Source organism: Bactrocera dorsalis, chromosome 2, assembly GCF_023373825.1.
Source record: "Bactrocera dorsalis isolate Fly_Bdor chromosome 2, ASM2337382v1, whole genome shotgun sequence".
NCBI classification, from domain to species: domain Eukaryota; kingdom Metazoa; phylum Arthropoda; class Insecta; order Diptera; family Tephritidae; genus Bactrocera; species Bactrocera dorsalis.
Window position 1 is genome coordinate 56,209,436 of NC_064304.1, and position 19,356 is coordinate 56,228,791.

At 36.4% G+C, this 19,356-nt stretch overlaps 1 protein-coding gene across 11 annotated transcripts in view; it reads left to right on the forward strand.

Annotated features, from left to right (window-relative positions):
• LOC105233704 (uncharacterized) overlaps window positions 1–19,356 on the forward strand; it is a 746,688-nt gene that overhangs the window by 111,074 nt on the left and 616,258 nt on the right. The window lies entirely within an intron of this gene.

Genomic DNA, 19,356 nt, shown 5'->3' on the forward strand with positions numbered 1-19,356 from the left:
GAACGAAATACTCCTCCAATTAAACGGTGGAGGAGTGAAAGCAGTAGCGTATGCAGACGATATAGTGTTGTTGGTATCAGGTATGTTTCCTTCAACAGTCAGCGAGATTATGGAAAGAGCACTTCGTAGGTTAAACCTATGGGCTAAAAGCAATGGTCTACGAGTTAACCCGAACAAAACAGAACTGATGCTATTCACTAGCAGAACCAAAATACCTCAGTTTCAACCTCCGGTACTAAACGGCACAACACTCACTCTATCCCCAACAGCTAAGTATTTGGGGGTGGAGATTGACGCCAAACTGTCCTGGAAAATAAATATAGAAAAAAGAATAAACAAAGCATACATGGCCTACTATACTTGTAAGAAAATTGTCAACAAGAATTGGGGCCTCAAACCAAGTATAATCATGTGGATGTACACGGCGGTCATAAGACCCATACTCACATATGGAGCTCTGGTATGGTGGCCAGCGCTAAACAAACTGTACAACATAAGAAAATTAAATGGAATACAAAGAGCAGCATGTGCGGGTGTTACAGGCGCAATCAGGTCATGTCCGACTAATGCGCTCAATGTGATCCTGCATCAACTACCAATGGACATTTTTATTCAAAAAACAGCAGCTATTGCGGCGATAAGAATAAAAGAATTTGGAGGTTGGAATCAGCAGAACTACGGACATAGCGTAATCCTAAACAAACTCACTATTAATAAATCAGACTACATTCTCCCAAAGCTGGATTTCAATAGGCACTTCCAGGTGAGGATACCATCTAGGCGAGAATGGAGAAGAGGTTCAATTGCAGAGGAGGGTACCACCTCAGTCTATACCGACGGGTCCAAAATGGACTGCGGAGTGGGCACGGGGGTATTCTCCGCTGATCTGGGCATATCTCTCTCTATACGTCTACCGAACTCGGCTAGCATCTTCCAAGCAGAAATACTAGGCATAGAAAAAGCCTGCGAAGGTCTATTAGAAATCCACGGGAATATACATAAAGCAACTATATTTACGGATAGCCAGGCGGCCCTCCTGGCATTGTCTTCACCCATGACAAATTCCAGTATAGTTCACAACTGCAAGAGAGCGCTAAGCTCAATAAAAGACAAGCTCCAGCTAAACTTGATCTGGGTTCCCGGCCACAGGAACATCTTCGGTAACGAAAAAGCAGATGAGTTGGCAAAGGCAGGAGCTTTCCTCAATGAATCCGAGGCGGAGCTCATACCGAGCCCGCTAGGATCGATCAAAGGAGAGATCAATAGACAATTTCAACAAATTGCTAACAACAGGTGGAAAAACACTACAAAATGCGTCATAGCTAAACAATTATGGCCAACATACGACAGGGAAAGAACCAACGACCTATTAAATAGGTTAAGGAAAAGTATATACAGAATAACAGCTACCACAACAGGGCACTGGCCATTTGGGGAACATGCGTCCAAAATGGGTATGCCCTACAACGACATCTGCCGTGGCTGCGGAGTAGCAGGGAACAAGGAAACAATCTTCCACTTTCTCTGCGAATGCCCAGCTCTGGCACAGATCCGACATAAAACACTCGGAATCCACCAAGCACCAAACCTTGAATGGATTTCCACCAAAAGCATATCGGACATAAGTAGTTTCATCGAAACCTCAAAATGGTTTGAGAGAGAAGGTGGAACGTAACAGCAGATACAGGAGGTTCCACGAGCAGTGTATCAAAATGGCACATCAGTGCTAATTGAGCCCGATAGGGCTGCACTCCTACCTACCTACCTACCTAAATAGCAAAACACGTGAAACGAATTAGCTCGTAGGCGCGCTGTACAAAGTAACCACCGAAAACACTGAGAGAACAACCGTATGCGTCGAGTGGCAGTCGATGACTGAATAGAAACATAGTTCCATCATTTTTTACTGGAGTCCAATCGACAGTCATTCTAGTGAACTGCAGATGATAAACCGGTTTTCAGGCATGGAAAGACGAAAAATCGGCTGGATTACTGAGCCAGTTATAATCTATTTCATTGCGTTTTTGGCTGCAGTTCTTTTGTACTATTCCAAATACTTAGCAATTATATTAATTTTGAGGAAGAATCTGTTTAAAATTGTACGCATACATTCAAAGGATTCCTACAAACATGAATTTTGAAAAAATGCACATGATTTGAAATATAATTTTGGTAGTTATGAGTTGTATTAAGGCTTGACATAAAGAGAAAAAATGTGTCCTATGCCCTTACCCCGGTTCCAAGCTACCTCCCCACCAATTCTCAGCCAATTCCGTTCAGCCGTTCTTGAGTTATAAATGGTGTAACTAACACGACTTTCTTTTATATAGATTTATTGCTTTTCCTCATCACCTCTGAGGTAGAAATGTAGGCGAGTTATCGATTTTTTATGGGTGTCCAGTACCCAAGGAGACTTTTTTTTACGCATATAATATACACGCTTCTAAACAAATGCACCTGCTTAGGCGGTTTCAACAGCGCGCCAGTTGTTCATTATTTTCGCTGTCTACCGCCAATTGGAGATTAGCCAGGTCATTCCCCCTTGGTTTTTCTTATGAAGTGTCGGACTTCGAATTCCCGGGGGTACTGCGTCGAATACTCTCAGAGATGAAGTATTTTGGTCGATTCGGGTGTCATGGCTAGCAAGCTTAGCCGCCGTATCTTCATTCGCTGAACTATGCCAATGTCGCCTTATATCTCGTACTGCTCATTGTTCAATCGACTGCAGAGTTCGCCGTTGCCAATGCGCAAAGGAGCATAAATTTTCCATAGAACCTTTTTCTCTAAAAATCGTAGCGCCAACTTATCAGATGTTGTCATCGTCAATGCCTCTGCACCATATAGCTCGCCAGAATAATGTGTGATTTATAGAGTTTCGTCTTTGTTGATGGAGAGAGGACTTTATTTCTCAAATTGTTATTCTGCGTAGTATTTTGAGACTGACATCGTTGTTGGTGTTAATACTGATTGATTAAAGTTATGATTATCAACTGTGACAAGGGAGTTAAGTTGCGAGTGCGACAACACTTTGTTCGATATTTTAGAGATATTAGGCTTACTCGAAACCTCGTTTGGTATCCAACGGCGCGAAGGGATCCTTCCCGATCCTGACAGTGATTTTGTTATTGTTCAACCCCATTTTACATAGCTATATTAGTTTTGCGGGGATACCTAATTCAGACATAGGAGCATTAAGGTAGTTCCTTTTCGTCCTTTCAAAATCAGCAATCTACGAATCGTGGGTGAGGATTCTCCTTTCACGAGAATTTTCAAAGATTTGGCGCATGGTGAATATCTGGTCGGTTGTTGATTTGCCAGGTCTAAAGCCACACTGATAAGGTCCAATCAGTTCGTTGACGGTGGGCTTTAATCTTTCACACAATACGCTCGATAGAATGTTATATGCGATGATGAGGAGGCTAATTCCACAATAGTTGATGCTGATTGGGGGGTCTCCCTCTTTGTGGTTTGGGAAATTCCTTTCGCCAGGCATGCTTTCGTCCGACCATATTCTACAAAGAAGCTGTTGGTCACGCAATGGAATGTCCGCTCGTTATCGATTGGTGAAACGGGTTCAACCTCTCTTGATGTTATGCTTTAGCAGTTCCCTCCATAATTTTAGTATGCTCTAGATATCAGTCACTAGATTACTTTTGGGGGATTCACAAGAGTATGAGGCATGGAGTCATGTGTAGACGTTCACTCAAGTGATTGAATGGTGACAATCATATCCGTGTAAGGGAAATTTTTTTATTTGGTAAGATATCTTCACAAAATGTAACATGGATTGGGATTACATATTTATACCCGAAGAAATTGTTCAGATCAGGCCATTATAGCATGTAGCTGCCATACAAACTGAACCGTCAAAATCAAGTCCTTATATGGAAAACTTTTTCATTTGACAAGAAATTTTCATTTCATCGTTTAATATTCAGAAATATTCATTTCAGATTTGAAGCTAATTTACAAGAAATCTCCCTGTGCGACTCTGATTTATCGCCACCTGTTTCTTAATAAGGAAATCTATTACATTATCACTGCGCATTTAGACATTACAAAGAAAAAAATGTAAACAAACACAAAAAATGCAATGGTTAAGAATTCACCTGGTAATAGACTTCCCAAATCAAAAAATGCAACCACTATTTCTATTACATTGTTTTCTTTAGAAAAATATTAAATAATGTGAAATTCTTTATGTCAAAAACAGTGGTTTTATAAATCTCCAACAAGACTCCAAGATTACATATGTATGTATAATCTAATAGCTTCAAAGTTTTGATCGGAATATTTTTTTCATAGTTTTATTGATATGGTGGCGAGAAACTAGTTTGACACGACATTATTTAGTTAAATGTTTACAAAGTTTCAGCTCTCCATTCAGATTTTTTTCAGAATAATAAAATATTAATGACTAATAATCCGCGTAAATTGTCAAGTGTACTACGCCGTATAAATAAACTTTATTCATGTTTTGCTATAACTTCGTTCAGTTGAGTTTAATGTGCGTGAAATAATCTTGCAAAAGTTTCAAAAAAATCTACTTGAAAATGTTATTGTAACCCGTTTTTATACCCTAAACAGGATATAATGTTAAGCTTGCCACGAAGTTTGCAAGAGCAAAAACGAAACGTTGGAGACTTAATCTAGTGAACTAGTGCCTCAGTTTTTTAGATATCGATCCTAACACGTCATTCCTCCCGAAGGAGATGCTCATTGTCGGAACCGCCGATATCAGACATAGCGTACAAAGTGAACGATAGGAATCAGAGAGCTGCAACGATCACAATTTTTTCAATCATACCCGATCATTGACTCAGATTTTTTGTGACGGAAAACTTTGCTTCAACAAAAATGAATGATCGTAAGCGAGCGTGCTCGAAGCGAACAATCAGTTTCAATCACTGTTGCTTGTTTCGTCATGATTTTTCTCGATCGAAAGCCTCGTGTGAGCAGCAAAGAATGTTCGAGAATGCTGCTTGCATTCCGATCGATCGCAATCATACCGTTTGGTCATACCGGTTGGTTCCTGCCAGCAGCGCAGTCGCTGAGCGTTCTTTTTCTTTAGCTTGAAATATTATAACTGAAAAAAGAAATAGGCTCGGACCATGTTCAGTTGAAAGCTTATTTTTTTAAATTTATTTTATAAAAGTTTTAGCGATTAAGATTGAAACCAAAAAATAAACCTTTTTTTAATTTTAAGTTTTTGTGGATCTCAATGAAGAAGTGATTAAAATTAGAAATTTGTGTTCCCTAAGCATTACCATTGTTTATTAATTTTAAGCATTAATTGAATTTTAGTTTTAAGCGTTAAAAATGAAGAAATATATGCAGTAATGTTTTGGTTAATTTTATGCATCGCAACTTGTTTCCGTTAAAACACACAAATATGTACATACAAACTATGTATGTATATACATATTCGCAGGGCAATTCTCGATCTGATTGGTCTAATCACAATCAATTCAAACGCAACTTGATGTCTGAGTTTTCGTGCATCGTTGGACTTGATCGTCTTTTTCTGTACAATCATTTCCAGTCATCATACCGGAACCAACCAATCAGTTTCAATCAGTAAGCAGAGCAATCCAATCAACTGATCGAACTCCTTCGTTTTGAGCACGAAACTCGATCGAACAATTTTGTTGCGAACCGCTGTGCTGAGTTGTGACCGTTTTGAGCGAGGCTGATCAAACCGGATCGATCATACTCAATGCAGGTCTCTGATAGGAATCAAGTACTTGCAAGGAAAACCTTTTCATTTGACAAGATAGCTTCACGAAATTTGGCATGGGGTATTGTCTAAGACAACCTCCGACGAAATTATTCACTATAGTATATAACTGCTATATAAACTGAACTATTGAAATTGTAAAGGTATTTTAACTTTGATGCAACCGTAGTTAACGTACTTTCTTGTTTATTTTTTCTAACGCTTTATTGCTCTTGTGTCTAAAGGCATTAATCTATCAATGTGTATTGGCGCACTCTGATTCTTTTTTATTACTTTTAATTCGCCTCAAGTGAATGGTTAATAGTTTTGTAACCTCCGTGTTCTGGGGTTAGCTGAATGCCTTTTTGGGACCTATACATGGGCGAGTTATATGTTTTCTTATTGCTTGGATGGATTATTTTGGTACGGTGGTAGTAAAAGGTAGTGTTTTGCCAGTATTTTTATACCCTGAACAGGGTATATTAAGTTTGTCACGAAGTTTGTAACACCCAGAAGGAAGCGTTGGAGACCCTCTAAAGTATATATATAAATAATCAGAATGTTGAGCTGAATCTATTTAGCCATGTCCGTCCATCTGTCTGTCTGTCTGTATATATACGAACTAGTCCCTCAGTTTTTAAGATATCGTTTTGAAATTTTGCAAACGTCATTTTCTCTTCAAGAAGCTGCTCATTTGTCGGAACTGCCGATATCGGACCACTATAACATATAGCTGTCATACAAACTGGACGATCGGAATTAAGTTCTTGTATACAAAACTTTTGCATTTGACAATGTATCTTCACAAAAGTTAGCACAGGTCATTTACTAGGGCAACAATGTTATTTTCGAAAAAATTATTCAGATTGGCTTACTATAGCATATAGCTGCCATACAAACTGAACGATTGCGAAAAAGTTCTTGTATGGAAAACTTTTGCAATTGACAAGATATATTTACGAAATTTGGTATAGATTATTTTCTAAAGCAACAATGTAATCTCCGAAGAAATTGTTCAGATCGGCTTACTATAGCATATAGCTGCCATACAAACCGAACGATCGGAATCAAGGGCTTGTATGGAAAACTTTCGCATTTGACGTGGTATATTCACGAAATTTGATATGGATTACTGCTTTAGGCAATAACATAATCTCCGCAAAAATTGCTGAGATCAGATTACTGTAGGCATATGGCTTCAATACAAACTGAACACTTATTATAGCTACTAAAAGAAATACACCTGTGAAGGGTATTTTAGCTTCGGTACAGCCGAAGTTAACATTTTTCTTGTTTTTCATAACTTCATCTTCTTGATCTTTAAACTCATTGTTAGTAGAATAATTGTCTCAGTAGCCCTGGTAAGGTTTTGATTGTAACAGGTTTTATTTTATTGAATTTTTGAATTTTAAAATTTAAATTTGTGTAATTATAACTATATGAGAATGCAGGGCAGCCTGTTCACCAGCCTAAAAAATACTACATACCATAATTTTTCTTCACATTTAGGAAAAACGTCTTGTTTAGTCTGATTGATTACAAAGTGCTACAAAAAAATGAACATCTAGAAAGTGATGTTATTATTTTTTTTTTTTTTGGTCTTGTCGAGAAAAGGAGAACTCAATTTTGAAATTTGTTAAACACCACCAAAATCTCGACTTCAGGTTAAAAAAGCGATTTTTATTTTAAGTACGGTTAAGAAAAAGGAAAGTCAGACCTTTTGCATGATATATCTATACTTATTTGTTTTTGCAGAACAAATTAAAATTTTTTACCCCTTTTCTGCTTTTTTTATTTTTGTGCAATTTTTACACACTATTTCATAAGAAATCGGAATGAGTTCTGATTTGACTCAAACAGTACGTTTAATGCCGAGTTTAACGAATGTTTCTTTTCAGAAATCGGTAAATTTGCTTTTGCAACAATTTGCAACATAAAGAATTTACCTATAAATACAATTTTATTGGTTTTTTTTAACGGATTTATAACTTTCTGTTATAAGTGCACGTGTTAATTATATTTTGCTATGTTTGCTGTTAAATTTAATAAAAATCGTTGTAAAGTAAAACTAAAGCGTGCGGAAAGCATAATACATTTTACTACATTTGTGGCTTATTTACGGATTTAAATCATCGGCGTAATTTTAAAAATAATCTTAGTCTTGTAAAAATATTTAACAAGATTTTTTGTGAGACTTTTGACCCCATGACATCTTGCACCTCACAACCATATCACATCATACAACTTACCAACAAGACTACACCAACACGTCAATCATCGTTTTTCACCACCCAACCGATCAAAAAGGAGTGGTCAGACCGAGATGGCCCCCGATTCGATTCTCGCCCGTGTTTTAGACGCTATGCCAATTTTTCAACGTTAGAATCTGGTCCAATTCTTGCGTTTTGGTCCGATCGCGATTGTCATATATGTACGTGTGCCAATTTTCAACGCAAATTTGTGTTCTAATTCTTGCGATGAATCCAATCGCTGTTGTTGTTTACGGGTATGTGTGTGTGCCTACGAACTTATAATTACTTCTATGGATACCTTAAAAAAAACAATTTATTCAAATTTTTTAATAGCCTGAAATTGTATTAATTACTTATATTGAAGTCTTGCTCGAAAATAAATTGTTGCTTGAATTAACTTACTCAAATTTTTAAATCTTGAATTTTTAAAAAAGAGCATAATTAACAAGTAAGGGTGTCACCGAACATTTTATACTCTCGCATGATAAAGTGATAATCGAGATTTCATTATCCGTCTTTTACATATTTTTTTTATTTTGCTGTAAAATTAATTAGATTCCTGAGATATGGTTTTTGGTCCATAAGTGGGCGACGTCACCCCATTTTCAATTTTTAAAAAAAGACTGGGTGCAGCTTCCTTCTGCCATTCCTTCCGTAAAATTTAGTGTTTCTGACGTTTTTTGTTAGTCGGTTAACGCAGTTTTAGTGATTTTCAACATAACCTTTGTATGGGAGGTAGGCGTGGTTATTATCCGATTTCTTCCAGTTTAGAACTGTATATGGAAATGACTCTATAGGGTTTGGTTGACATAGCTATAATTGTATAATTGTATAAAAATACGTGTACTAAGTTTCAGCATGATATCTCAATTTTTACTCAAGTTACAGCTCGCACGGACGGACGGACAAACAGACGGACCGACGGACAGACAGACATCCGGATTTCAACTCTACTTGTCAGCCTGATTACTTTCGTATATGTAACCCTATATCTGACTCTTTTGGTTTTAGGACTTACAAACAACCGTTATGTGAACAAAACTATAATACTCTCCTTAGCAACTTTGTTGCGAGAGTATAAAAAGTATCATCAAAAGGGAGTATACACCCCACATACCAAGGGAAAACTAAAAGCAATAAATAAATATGTCTTCAAACCTCTTAGACAGGCACCCTAAGAGAAAACCCCACCAAATGGTGAAAAAGTGAAGCAATAGAAAAGAGAATAAATTGTCTTACAATAAACATTTAAAAGTCACGAAAGTTCACATAAGCACCAAAGAATACACACCTACATATCTACTATATATTATATTATATATTAAGTGGTTAAATTAAAGTCTAAATATTCGGTACCTAGGGGTTTGAACAGTTTTTATTGCATTTGAGCAGTTTCTGGTCATAAGGTGGCATACACTAAAGGTATTATTCGTGCAAAGTTTAATTCCGTTATATTAATTGCTTCTTGATTTGTGCATTGGAATATAAAAGAATCAGGTGGAATTTAAATTTGTGCTATATGGAAAGTAAGCGTGGTTGTTGTCCGATTCCTCCATTTTCACAATGTTTTATAAAAATGTAAGAAGAATGATACCATCTCGGTGGTAAAATTTAATTTCTCTGGCTTATTTAGTTATTGATTTATCGCGCTTTTAGTGGTTCTTAGCAGTACCGTTATATGGGGAGTCATTTCCTCTGATTTCAAGTTGTTAAAGGGCCGGGCTCTTGCTACTACGATCCTCTGTACCAAATTACAGCTTTATATCTTAATCTAGTTCTTAGTTATGGTACCTTATACTAATGTTTTTGGGTAATAGCAATTGCACGGACGGACGGACAGACAGTTAACCTGATTTCAACTTTTCGCGTCATCCAGATCATTTATATACAATATGTAACACAATTGTGCAAATAAAATCAAATATTCCTGATTTAAAATTTTTTTGCGCTACGCACCTTATTAGGAAAAGCATATTGTTTAAATATATACCCAATTTATTGGGGAACACACGCCACTGCTGTGATTGAAATGAAAATATCTGTATTTTAGGTTTTTATATAACAATTTTATTTAAAGCACTAATTTGGTATTTTAAATAAATAAATATGATGCCGGTGCTAGCGATCGAGTTGCTTCGGATCGTGGTCGAATTGGACTATCCGGAACATTAGCGAGACAGTATCCGGCTGCTTTGGAATTAAAATCTGAGCGTTGCGCGCAGGATAGACGGCGATCGAAGTGTATAGCTGTAGCGCGGCGGAGATGGGTGGTGACGAAGTCGAACGTTTTAATTACACTTGAATGCTGTGCGTGGGATGGGTGTCGCAAAACGAAAGTTGAAGTGCCGTTGATAAGATGCGTACCGAAAATGTATCTGCCTTCCCGTTTTCCATCCTTTTTTATAAGTTTGTTGGTGGATAGGCATGGTGAGTTGTGTTGGAGTGTTCTCCATCTAAGCTATCTTATTAGGGTGCCACAGTGTTTCCCAGGTATAGCGGGGGGAGGCTTAACTCATTTAAACATCCTGGGCCCCCTAGGCGAATATTTTGCCTAGTATATGCTGTTGCATGTATTGCGGCGTACTGCTTGTAAAGTTGGCAAGGGCGCCGAATACATGCTGTAAATCTTGAAAATGGCTTTGGTTTTAAACATAGTTTAGTATGTATTTGATTTTACGTTCATGCGATAAGAAACTATATATTGCGCATTTACGAGTTTGTAGCTGCTTTTCGTATTTATTTTTTATATAAAGCGGTTGTTTCTTTGATAGTTATTATGTGGATCATTCATTACTTGTCTTTTCTGTATTATCGGCAAATAAATCGGCTTATGAAGGATAGTGTCTCCACGTCTGGCTCATATAGGGCCAGAATGGTTACTCCTTTGCCCTGGATTAGGACTATGAAACTAGAGGGATATTGCGAGGGAGTGGCCGTTAATAGAGAACGGCTTCCATTCGTGGAGTAGATAATTTTTTATAACTATGCTTTATGCTATGATAAGCGCTTGGATATGTGCGATAAGAACGACCTTTGCTTTTTGTAAGTGTAGGTGCGTCACTGCATCGCATTGAGAATATGGTGAGCCCTTAACTTTCTTTTTGAGTTTTTGCTCATATTTTGAAAATTCAGCGATGAAGCAATATTGAAGGAAATTTCTCGGTTTTTTGACTTTCTAGTATGTACAATTGAAGACATACGCGATATTATTTACATTATGCGATATTCAATTAGTAATTAGGTTGTGTTCGTGGTATCGTTATGTGTGCGCACATAGATGTTGCGCAATATGGATGGATATTCGGAAACCGTATTGGCTTGGTATGTGGGAATAATTTACCCATCGCTGTATTTGTATCTGCGAAATTTTAATTCGGTTTAATTTGTTTGTCCCATAACTCTTGCGTCAGTAATCATAAGTGGCGAAGGCCACCCTGGGGGGGGCAAAAATTACATATGTTTGATTTTTTATCAGATTGAATTCTGACTTTGTTGTTTCTGTCAATATGTGGGATGTTGGACAATTGTGGCTCTAAAGGTAGTCGTGGGACGTACTGACCATTATTTGATCGCGTAGATGTGGCTTTAGAGATGTCTTCACAATACCGATCTTCTAAAGTTTTGTTCTTTATGGGGGTAAGTTTTCTTAACTTTTGAAATTTTTGTGCTTTTGAGCAGCATGGTGTCTCTTGGCAAGTTTTAGAATGGTACGTTTCGGGATTTGCTTTGCAATTGAACCCGTGGCTCTTTTTGTATATGCGCTTCTTTGAGGTGAGATGGGATATGTGCTGTAATGAAGCTTTGTATGATGTCTTTTATGACAATATAAGCAATTAAATTTGATTTTACAATTATTAATATTGTGTGAGTGGGACAAGCAGTTTGAACAGAGTCTTTTTGACCTGAAAAAGTTGTTCCTTTCGTTAATATTTAAGTTTTTAAACCTCTGGCAAGACATAAGTTTATGCTTTCTTTTACATAGTTCGCCTGACGTAGGTTTTCGTAGTTCAGATAGAAACGATTGCATTATGTGAAAGCGTTTGTTTAAATTGTTTTTGCTACTAACTTGGGGTCTATTGAAGCTTCGGTTTTGGTCGTGTTTAATGTTCTTAGTTTTGATTTTTTCTTCTAACCTTTCCGCAATTTCATATTGGGTGGTGAGAAAATCTTTCATTTGTTGCCACGTTGGACACTTTTTTCGTGATGAGAGCGATTGCTCCCATAGAAGTAACGACTTTTCTGGTTAGGCGGCGGTGCAAATGTTTACCAGAATTGGGTCCCAGCTCTCTGTGGGAATATTTTGTGTCGACAGAATCGACAAACAATTGGAAACAGTGGATTGTAGTGTTACAAATTCTTCACTTGTTTCTTTCTTGATTTTAGGCAAGTTTAATAGTGTCGTTACTTGCTTATCGACCAGTGTTCTTTCGTTTTCGTATCTAGCTTTTAGAGCTTCCCAAGCCAAATTGAAATTATCGGCATTTAATGCGAACTGTTTAACTATTTCGCCTGCTTGACCTTTAGTTTTGTATCTGAGGTGATACAATTTTTGCGCTTGTAACAATTGAGGATGGTTTATGTACACGGCCATGCACATGTCCCGGAAGGACGGCCATTCTTCATAACCTCCGTAAAAAGTTTATGTGTCACAAGCGGGCAACTCGAGTTGGATGCCTGAACTTGCCTTCTGACTGTCTTCTTGTGGCAGCTCTACTCTCGGATGTGGAGTAGGTGCAATTGCTTTTATTAGCTTTAATTGATCGGAGATCATAGCTTTTGTTTCTTCGTATTGGTCTAAGCAGTTTTCGTAAATATCGTAAGCCGATGATTTAAAATTATGTGTATCTGATTCGTCAGAATCTAGAATGGCGTCATGAGCCGCTTGGAAGCGAGTCCAAAAGTTTTCAAGATTTTGAATTTTGATTTCTAATAACGATTCAGAGTTTTCATGAATCGGCGATGAGGCAAATCTAGTGCAGTATCGTAATAAACTGTCACTTTGTGAAATAAATTTTACAACCTGTTTTGAGCGCGTAGCTTCAGGTGTGTTTTGATTTGTGTCGTCATTAACCATTTTGTTTTTTTTTAATTTTTTGTTTTTTTTAATAATATATGTCGGTATATAGGCACACCCTAATACTTGGCTTGCTTGTACTTGTTTTTGTAGGTACTTATGTTTTGTGCAATTGAGAGCTCGTTGAAGAGACCAATGCGCTATTTACATTAGTATTTGTTTGCATGTGTTTATAATTATGCTTTTGTTCTTAAGCAATTGAGAGCTCATTAGAGAGATCAATTCGCTTTTTGTATGCAATCCTGCTTGCTTTTGTTTGCCAAAGAACAAGAGGTATTGCAGAATAGATGCCAATATGGACTTTGAATATGAGTTTGTAATAATATGTATTAATATGTAATATTGATATTTTGTCTTTTTTTTGTTTTTTATATTATAATTCTATTTTATGTTTATGCCCTTGCTTATGCCAACCTGCTTATTGTTTTTGTTAAACACAACAAGCATGCTGGAAAAATTGCAAGTAAATATTTTAATTGTTTTTTTGTTTGTTTGTTAAAAAGTGTGTTTGAATACACGCAGGTAAGTAGGCATCAAATAAATAGGTATTTGTATTTATGTATTCATGTGTGTATTATATATTAAAGGACTTGATACGCTCACTTGGTATTCCTTTTGTATGTATGTAAAGGGCGCCTGTAATGTACGTATGCATGTTTTTCCGCCAATTTTGTTCCTCCGCTTCACCCAGATGGTTGGACCTGTTATGCTTGTTATTTGATTTTTTTTAATTCGCGCCCGTTTGCTTATTGCATTTATGTTTTTGTTATTGTTAAGGTGCTTTCCCTTTTCGTGCTCGGTTTAATGTTTTTTTGTATTTCTAAAGTTTTGTATAAGTTTATATTTTATCACGCAGTTTTGTTATTGCAAATATGCATATATTTCTGCCGAATCACCACACTTGATTTTTTTGTTTTGTGACTTATGTTTTTGTCACTGCGCCGTGTTTTTGTTTTCTTAAGCTGCTCTTTTAAATGCACTTTGTTTTTGTTTCTTATTTGTGTTTTGTTTTAAGATTTCGCGCGTTTGTTCGTTGCTGTTTTCTTTGCGTAAACTGTTTGTTAATGCGCGCCCGCTCTTTGCAGTTTTGTATTTTGTTGCTTTCTTGTTTGGTGGTTTAATTTTTCAAATCCACTTTGTTTTTGTTCACAGTTTTGTCACCTCACTGATATATGTAAGTATTTTTTTTTCTTTCTTGTTCTGTTTGGGTCACTGCACTTTGTTGTTCGGGCTTTTATGCATATACGAGTACATATGTATGTATATTACTGCACTTCACTGCACTGGTTTTTTTTTTCTTTTATTTTGTGGTTTGTCTTGTCTTGGCTCGAAGGACCATGTTTAAATATATACCCAATTTATTGGGGAACACACGCCACTGCTGTGATTGAAATGAAAATATCTGTATTTTAGGTTTTTATTTAACAATTTTATTTAAAGCACTAATTTGGTATTTTAAATAAATAAATATGATGCCGGTGCTAGCGATCGAGTTGCTTCGGATCGTGGTCGAATTGGATTATCCGGAACATTAGCGAGACAGTATCCGGCTGCTTTGGGATTAAAATCTGAGCGTTTCGCGCAGGATCGACGGCGATCGAAGTGTACAGCTGTAGCGCGGCGGACATGGGTGGTGACGAAGTCGAACGTTTTTATTACACTTGAATGCTGTGCGTGGGATGGGTGTCGCAAAACGAAAGTTGAAGTGCTGTTGATAAGATGCGTACCGAAAAGTATCTGCTTTCCCATTTTCCATCCTTTTTGATGAGTTTGTTGGTGGATAGGCATGGTGAGTTGTATTGTGGTGTTCTCAGCAGTGGTGAACTAAGCTATCTTATTAGGGTGCGGCAGTTTTTCCCAGGTCGAGCGGGGGAAGGCTTAACTCATTTAAACACATATATACATATATGCATTCAAATACATATGTACACTAGTTAATTTTTTTTCCGAAGGATTTGGTTGTCAAAAAAGTCTTGCGATATTTTCGCTAGTTGATGCTGAAAGCGCGTGGTTCTAGTTTTATTCGTCGCATCGGATCATGCTATACCTTTTTGGAAAGCTCATTTCACGCGCTAAGACGTGTTTGATTGATTGTCGTTTCTTTTAAGTCGTTAGTGAGTTATAGCGTCGCAAACATGGAACAAAATAAAGAGAAAATACGGCATATTTTACAGTACTTACTACGGTACAATTTCTCAATATTTTTCTAGCGGTGTTTGGTTTGAGTCACATGCACATTTGCTCGATTGCGTTCAGGCATGTGAGCACAGCTAAGACCAAATAAATAATTTTTGAGTATTTTAAGTACCAGTAGCTCTATTCAATTAACTAGCGTTTTCAGAAGTATTTTTCATTTTAAAAGCGGTAAGTAGATTTATAAAGTTTGTTTGTGTGAAGATTTTTTTGTTAGAATAATGAAGAAAATTGCTAACTCTATTAAGAAGGATGTGCTTCAATGCTTAGACGAAGAGCTCTCATATCGGCAGTGGTAACTTTAGCTGAGCTTTCGTTTTGGTCAGTGAAAAACATTGCAAATTGTCGTGAAATATGAGTACGAAAACACCGATCTGGTCGACGATCTGTTTTAAATAACCACGATGAACGAACTATCAACCGTCTGGTGACCTCGGGAGCAGTAAAATCAGGTACTGAGGGTCAAAAAGAACTGAAGACAACTTACAAAAAACAATATTATATATTATTTGCTTATACAATATTACCATTTTTCTGCAAAACTACAAGGGATAAGAGTGATACAAAACGTACAAACATAAAGTAGAAGTATAAGCAAATATACATTCACACATACAAAATTTTTGTTATTATTACTATTTTCTTTTCGCATTCTTATCTTAAAAGATACAAATAGTAAAAACGAAACAAATTAAGCACGAGTGCATAGCAGATAATTTAACTGATACACGGTAAAAAAAAAAAAACAAAAGACGGCCAATTTTAATGACAATAATTACTTGTATATACGGATATTCATTGAAACGATTAATTCGTTGAATAAGCGTTCACAAAATTATATAATTTAATTTATTTATAATAAAAATTTGAATTATATTTTAACAAAATTTTCTTTACACATTTGCTCATATTACTAATTTTTTAATTGTATTTTAAAGCGAAACATTTTTACGCTTAAAGTTTACAATTTAATTCTATAAATGCAATCTGAGAAATCAAAAGAGGTTAAGCCAAGAACACCTCAATTATGGGAAATTTCAAAAATGGCTGATGATATAAATCACAAAGCACACCTTCAGAAGCTACACGCTCAAAGCAGGGTGTCAAACAAAAAAGAACCAAAGATAACTCAGAATCAAGGTTCATAATTGAAAGTAACAGTTTTATTGGATACTGTACAAGATTTTTAGCTTTTTCTATTAGCGAGAATACTGAATCGGTTTTCAACTTAAAAATTCAGAGTATAAATAATATATGGGCACGCCTTCTGGCAGCGTACGATATAGTACTAGATACTGACAATGCTGAACTCTTAGAAAATATGAAAACTACCTCGAACAATACGAAACTACGAAGGCAATGAGCCACTACTCTTTCTCCGAGGGTAGTTACAACTCCACAAGAAGACCTAAATACGGGTATATTTTTGAAAGTTTTTCACGGAGGTTATGATCAATGGCCGTCCATCCGGAACATATTCACTGCCGTATACATAAACCATCCTAAACTTTCACGAGCACAAAAGCTGTACCGACTCAGGTATAAAATAAAAGGAGAAACAGGCAGTATCATCAAGCGTTTCTCTTTAAATGACGAAAATTTTAATCTGGCTTGGGAAACACTGGTCAAATGATATGAAAGTGAAAATGTGTGTAGACAACCAAATAACAATATTAATGAATTTACAAAAAAACAACAAGAAACCAACCACGAATTTCAAAAATTATACTCGAGAGTGACTAATTGGTTATCAGTGTTAGAAACACAAAATTATGAGACCCCATCCTAGTAAAGATTTGTGCAACAACTCTGCTTGATGCTGCTTTGGGAGCAATCACTAGTGGCAAGAAAAAAAATCGCCAAAATGGTATCAGATGAAAGAATTTCTAACTACTCAGTATGAAATAGCTGAGCGAGTAGACAAAAAAAATTGTCAAGCCAAAAAATAATCAAAATTATAAAACCTTTTTTTACCCCCAAGCTATATATAAATACATAAAATAATAGACACAACAGAAGCTAAACATTCGTATCAAATCGAACAACTAATTGCCAATAATTATGTAAAATTTGTAAAGGAGGTCATAATATAAGAACTTGCGAGAAGTTAAAAAAAATGTCGGTTTCAAATGGGAGCAATTTTGTCCGACAACATAAACTCTGCATCATCTCTCTGTCCAATTACCAAGGGATAAAAGACTGTGAAAGCAAATTCAATTATGTGCACTGTCAACGAGGACATCACTAATTGCTTCACATAACCTATTTCCAGAATATGAAACAAAACCATATAAAATCTTATAAAACTACTGGGTTAGTGGCCACAACTAAATTATGTAGTCCCAGCATACCAAGTCCAGAAAATAGGGAGGAGCAAACTTCGTTTAGAAAATAAAGCAAAACCCTTTGACCCACAGCGGTCATATCTATTGAACATAGAGACAGTTGTTCAAATTAAGAGCTATAATAGATGAAGGCTCTCAAATATCCTTTATATCATCTTAGGCTCAAAATCAGCTAAAGTTGCCAAGCTAAGTTGTCAAACCTCGGAAATGGACGGAAGAATTATACAAAATTCAAACAAAATTTGCCCAATCACCGAAGTCTCTCCAAATTTGCATCCAAGTTGTGAAGTAAATTAGAAGCAATGGAAAAGTTCCCATATCTCAAATTGGCAGTTCCCAATTGCCATATCACATCACAAATCTATATGTATATGTTTTATTAGGCAGTGACTTAATACCTCAAATAATCCTTGAAGGTATAGAGAAAATCTCCAACAAATTGTTAGCCCAAAATACAATCTGTGGGTGGATTTTAAGTTGCCAAGTCACTGAAAGAATAAATTCTTTCACTACACAAGTTGAAAATACCTGAAATGAGTATTTAAATGATCAACTTAGAAAATTCTGGGAAGTAGAAGAATTACCTCAAATTACCCAACCTTCAAAAGAAGACAACAAAAAGTCTGATAAAGAAAAGAGAGCATACAAGGTGCGTTCCATAGGATTAAAAAAAACAGATCAAATAGTTTTTTCGGCAAAATCAATCTATTTTATTCAAAATAGTCTCCTTCTGCTTCAATACAGCTTTTTGCACGGTCCAAAAATATGTCGAACGAGTGCCGTCAGTATGTCGGTGCAAGCCTTTGAATGGCCTCTACGCCTGCATAACGCTTTGTCACGGATGGCGGATTTTGAAAGGCCCACATGTTGATCGTCATTTATGTTCTCACGACCACTATGAAAACGTTGAAACCCCTCGTGCACTCTACTACGGGATAGCCAATCATCGCCATAAACTTGTTTCATCAATTGAAACGTTAAAAACGATAAAAGTTTTACCAATTTTAAAACAAAATTTAATGTTGGCTCTTTGTTCGAGGCTTAAACGCAATAATTTCACTTCCAATCAATGAAATTCGGATTAGACAATCAATAAAGATAGCAGATTCTAACGTACCAGTCGACATATAGATGGCGCCACCAGAGGCACTAGATTCAAAACGTCCTGTTTACTTTGGAACACATATTGTATGATAATGTGATAGATAAATATCTTGACTTCAATCACATGGAAGAAACTGTACTATATAAAAAAGTATCTAAAAATAGCCATTTATTCTTTTATCTTCCACATCATGAGGTAATAAGATCTGATAAAATTACAACAAAAGTACGAGTTGTTTTCAATGCCTCAAATTACGAGTATACGAGTTCAGTCAAATCACTCAATGATGCACTATACATAGGGCCAACCTTACAACCAAATCTCATGCCACTAATAATAAATTGGCAAATATGTTTTTAATGCGGATATAGCGAAAATGTATAGACAATTTCTAGTCATAAAGATGGCCGAGATTTCCAACGTACATATAGTCTTCCGCAAGTCAAGAAATAGTCCAATCAGCGACTACAAACTTAAAACCGTCACCTTTGGCATTAATTGTGCAGCCTATTTGGGGATCAAGGCCCTGCATGAAGTGGCAAAAACGTGTGAAACAAATTTACCTTTAGCAACTTCTGTGTTACAAACACAAACATACGTTGACGATATTCTTTCAGGTAGCCACAGTCTGTCATTAGCGTGAAAATCACTATCTCAACTGATCAAAGCAC